At 32.9% G+C, this 5,757-nt stretch overlaps 1 pseudogene; it reads left to right on the top strand.

Moving 5' to 3' along the window:
• The first annotated feature begins 3,521 nt into the window (after positions 1-3,521).
• Positions 3,522-4,468, top strand: LOC101342629 (olfactory receptor 14J1-like; annotated as a pseudogene).
• The last annotated feature ends 1,289 nt before the right edge of the window (positions 4,469-5,757 follow it).

Genomic DNA, 5,757 nt, shown 5'->3' on the forward strand with positions numbered 1-5,757 from the left:
GCAATAAACTAATTGAAAAGGCAATTAAACCCTTTTTGTTGGGAGTTGTTGAATCTAAACAACAAATTACAATGCTTTTCAATAATTTGGCCCAAAGAACACAAATAAACTGAAATTCCAGGCAAGTAGGTGTGATCATTAAATCAATTCAACAGAAAAATATTCCACAGGAACACGCTATGTAATTGCAAGTTTTGGTCCCAGGGTATTTACAAAGCTCCCCAAGTACCCAGAGCACCCAAGACCTCTCTGCTTGCCAGAGGAGCTTCATAGCCTAACCTCCAGTGGGTAAGGAAGGATTAAAATGGCCGTATTTTTCCTCTCCACAAACTAGATTTTACAAAAAGTAGCTGAATTACAGATACCTGGACTTTCTGCTCAGTGGTAGCTGCTCAAACTGAAAGTTTCTCCTTAAATTTAGGGAAGAAGTTCCTGGGTGCACTCTGGTGAGTTTCCTTGGGCTCTAAAAAGGAAGATTGCACTGAGTAATGGAAAGCCAATGAGTTACTGAATTTCAGTGAGTAGGAAAAAAACAATCATTATTATTTAGCTCATAAAAGCTGAACTAAAAATTTATGAGCTATGGATTATTTAAATGGAAGTTAGAAATCAGGGAGAGAAAGTTGTAAACACCTTTCATTTCAGAAACATTTTGTGGAATGCAATTCCCATCTTCCCAACACAGACTTTCTTTGTGCAACCATCATAGAGGAAATTCGGGGTGAATGGACAACGTGATGACACTATTTGATATTCGTTGTTTTCTTATTATTCATTAACACTGAATGGCATATATGAGATGTGAGATCTTTCATATATCAAAAATAACAGGTAAATTTTTCAAATATGGTAGAAAAAATGAAAAAAATACTGAGTACATAATTGAGCTAATTAACCATATTTTCTGTCTTCGCAAGTAATGATCAATAAAAAAATCACAGGGAAGATTGTAACAGCATAATGGGACAACCTGTTTCCTGTCAAAACTAGTCATCCTAGCTTTCTGTTCTCTTCTATTTCTTAGGATGAAATGCTGAGATAAATGAAATTCAATAAAATCCTGAGTTGGTCCAGTTTTGGTCTATATTTTGAGAAATACAGAGAAAGGAATTTGCAACCAAAAATAAATGGTAAAAAAATAAATTCCTCATATAATATTTATGTTTAAGAAACATCAATATTCACTTCAAACTATGATACAGGCATAGGATTTTGAATGTCTCCTTTGTTACAAGGCAGTGAATAAATTGGAGAGAAAGAAATAGTAGGATTAAAGAAACAAAATTAATGTAAAATTCTGAATTAACGCTCGAAGTAGAAAGTTAGAATAGCTCTGGAATTTCATTCAAGAAGAAAAGTGATCATTTTTATCTTCTTAGTTAAGAAAGTGAGATTAGGAACTATAATCTTGAGATTTAGAACCTGCTGAAATCTTATAAAAAAAAGAGAAAAATATTTTGATATGGTATCTAAGTACCAAACAATGACACATTCTGAGTACCTTCATTTATTTTCCTGCTTCTGCTTATGGTATCATAGATAAATGTGGCAACCAGTGGATTAAATAAGGGTTAGAGAGATATTTATATTCTATAATGTAATAAAGTTATGTATCACATATATATATAGATTAATATATAAATTCTATTAATAGAAAGATGTGGCAGCCTGCTTCTGTAAAGCTTCACAGCCTTGGAAACCCTATAGGCTCTATGAATTGGAATAGACTCCACAGCAGTGGTTTTTTGGTTTTTCTTTTTGCTATGTATGTATGCATAAGATGCCCTGGTGATGCATTGGCTGCTAACTTAAAAGTCAGAGGTTTGAACCAGCTACTCTATGGGAGAAAAGATCTGGTGATCTGCTCCTGTAAAGATTATACCCTAAGAAACACCATGGGGCAGTTCTACCCTGTCCTCTATGGTTGCTGCCAGTTGAAATTGACTCAACAGCTCACACAACAATGTATGTATACATCTATATTCAAGAGAAAAAGGAAAATACAGAAAAGCATAGGAAAAAACAAAAAACTACACCTAATTTCACTATATGACCACTGTGTTAATTAATATCAATAGTAGACATGAATTAATGGAAAAAAACACATTTTGCGTAAATCAAGCAATATTTCCATATATATGGAATAAAGTTCATTTTATTGGGTTATAGGACAGAAAAATAAGCATTCTCCCATACACATATAAATGTAAGCTTCTAAAGGCCCCAAAAATCTCACCCGCTAAGTTACAGCTGCAAGAGAAAATGTCTAACTGAATAAATGTGCCATTGTAATCTCTAGAAGCATAAAGTGTCATCCTGAATGTGTTAATACAAACATACACACATATATTAAATCTGATGATTTAATTAAAATATTGTCTAGACATGAAATTATTTGCTTTAAGTTATAGTCTGTTTTAAGGCTCCTGTTGAATGATTTATTCTCTTCCAGAAAGTATGTACCAATTTGACCATTCTAACTGCTTATTTTAGGTCTCTTCTTACTTTATACAGAATAGCACTGACTATTTTATTTTAGAATCTTTTCTAATTTGATAGGTACAAAAATTGTATCTCATTGTTGCTTTAAATTTTTAGTTAAGAATTAGGAAAACTTTTTTTATGTGTTTATTAATAATATTCTTTCCTTTTTAAAAATGCACCGATAAATGCCTGTTCTTTTACTGTTTCTATTAGGAACTGGAGCCCTGGTACTGTAGTGGTTAAGCGCTCAGGCTGCTAACCAAAATGTTGGCAGTTCAGATCCACCAGCCCCTCCTTGGAAATCCTATGGGGCAGTTCTACTCTGTCCTATAGGGTAGCTGTGAGTTGGAATCAGCTTCACGGCAACGGGTATTAGGAACTTAGTATTTTAAAGATTAATTTATATGATATTTTATGATAAGGATAATGATTTTTGGTATACCATAATTGCTGCATAGATATTATCAATATTATATGTGCTTATAATTTTATTTATTTTTCCAAGAAATGTTTAGCAAGAAGAAAAATAATTAGGATTTTTGTAATCTCATATATGAGACAAAATAACAAAACCAGTGTGATAGTAGGGGTATATGAATAGACAGAAAGAGTAACTGGAAACAATCATACTTCATAAAATTATTTACAAATATGCATATGTATGTATGAATGGAATAAAACATTTAATATTAATAAAAGTTTGATGTACCATATGTCCCATTAATAAAATTATATCTATTTTATTTATTGTATAACATATAATTTCCTTTCCTTTGATTGAAATAGGTGACACTAAAATTTTTAATCTTCCTCAACCAATGCTTCTGTGATTGTGTCAAAGTCATTTAAAATTGTTCAACATAATTATTAGTATATATAGCTGCTTCACATTTACAATGATGAAGTGGTGATCCTGATTTATTTTCCTTAACTTCACTAAGTAGGCGTGTTAGACAGTTAAAGAATAAAAATTTTCTTCCCATGCATTTACAGCTTGTCTTGCAGCCAGCATCAGCTCTTGGAAATAGAGAAGGAATATGGTTAATGTCACTACAATGAGTGAATTTCTTCTCATGAGTTTTCCTGGCAATCCTGAGATAGAAATCTTACATGCTTCTTTGTTTTTAGTCTTATACTTAATGGCTTTAACTGGCAATATTCTCATTATTACTTCCATGGACAATAGTCTCTACTCACCTATATATTTCTTCCTGAAACATCTTTCCATTTGGGATCTGTGCTATATTTCTGTGACTGTACCAAGATCTATTTGCAACTCTTTCCCCAGAGGGAAATATTGCATTCACTGTCTGTGGTTCTGTTGAGATGGCCATGCTTACAGTAATGTCCTATGACTGCTACATGGCCATCTGCCTTCCGCTGGGCTATGAAATCATCATGGATGTCAGTACTTGTGTTCATGGAGTCTTAGCCGTCTTGATCAGTGGAGTCATCTCTGGAGTCATGCATACAGCTGCTACTTTCTCCATCCACTTCTGTGGTGCCAATATCATTCACCAGTTCTTCTGCAATGTCCCCCAGCTCTTGAAACTCTCTTGTTCCAATGAGTACGTCAGTGAGCTTGGGATCTCTGGCTTCCTGTCCTTGGTGATATTTCTTTGTTTCATCTTCTTTGGCCTCTCTTACACACACGTATTCTCTACTGTGCTGAGGATCCCATGTGCTGAGGGCAGATCCAAGGCATTTTCTACTTGCCTTCCCCACCTATGTGTTGTCATATTACTTATCTCTACTAGCGTCTTTGAGTTTCTAAAGCCACCTTCTGACTCTCCAATTGCATTCAAATTTGTGCTCACTTGTTCTTTATACTGTTGTGCCCCCAACGCTCAATCCAATGATCTATAGCTTGAGAAACAAAGCCATGAAGGCAGCTCTAAGAAACATTTTAAAAGGAAGGAAAGCCTACCTTTTTTATGAAGGCACACCTATTAATTCCTGGTTAGGAGACAAGTTCAAAATGTAATGGAAAAGCATAACATAGCTAATCAAGAAATTAAAGCTAAATAAAAAAACTCATTGTAGGGAGAGTTGTCATATGAATAGACAATCACTAAGCAATAACAATATTGAAATTTAAAGTTACATACAAATTACTCTTGTAAATACAGTAAATTTAAATCTCCACAAAGCCAAATGTGGAAAAAAAATGTAAATTTCCTTAATTTTAAAAACCCAGTGGATTTCCCTTCCCAGCATCTCATTTTTATCAGGATGATGAAAAACTCAGTCAATTTGAGAATACTTCCTCATTTTTGCCTGAGTTACACTGGAGTTTGGGGTATTACATGATATTCACATATTAGTAAGAACCACCTGGATCTCAATGTCATCTGGCCATTTAGAGGTCCACTAAGAATCTATCAACCTCAGGGTTTCAATTAGTAATACTCTAGAAGTAACTCTGGAAAAGTCTCATTATACCATTTACATTGCCTCTTCAGATGCAATACATTACATTGCCACTCATGTAGATGGGATGTTTAAACAATACAACAATCTGATAGTCTCTGAAATAAATGTTTTTAAATGTATTTCATAATTTAGGAATGAATAAAAGAAGAAATGTAAATAATATATTTCCCATATAATTAACAAATTATAAGAAATGATAAAATCATGAAAAAGATATTGAGTCACAAAATATAGAAAATGAAGGTTCAACATTTATCTAACAATAGTTCCAGAAGGATCTATTAATCTATTTCTCCATGCTTTGAGAGAATAGGCCACAGGAAATATTCAAAAAAATAGCTACTGAAGAGTTTCTCATAATCAATAAATTAATAAAGACACAAATTTTCAGGTTTCAGAAGTATAACCAAAAAAATGAATTCACAAGCATTTATATCATACTGAAACTATAGTATAACAAAACAAAGATATGAATTTTTAATAGTTACACTAAAACTTTATTATTTTACCTTTTTCACTTAGTTCTATAATCCATTGGAAAATAATTTGTGTCTATGGTGTGATGTAGAGGTTATTGTTCATTTTATTCATATGGATATCCAATTTAACTATTATCGTTAATTGACAAACAACATTTTTTCCTAACTAAATTGCAGTGATGCCTTTGTTATGAATCAGGTGACTGTATATGTAAGGGAGTCTCTAAACTGTTCAATTAGAGTTGCTAAACTGTTCAATTGATGTATGTCTTTGTGCTTATAATATCAAACTCTCTTACTGCAGCTTTGTAGTATTTTTTTCCATCTCATATTCTAAGTCTTTTAATTCTGTTCTTCTGGA

Source organism: Trichechus manatus, unplaced genomic scaffold (assembly GCF_000243295.1).
Source record: "Trichechus manatus latirostris isolate Lorelei unplaced genomic scaffold, TriManLat1.0 scaffold00180, whole genome shotgun sequence".
NCBI lineage: Eukaryota > Metazoa > Chordata > Mammalia > Sirenia > Trichechidae > Trichechus > Trichechus manatus.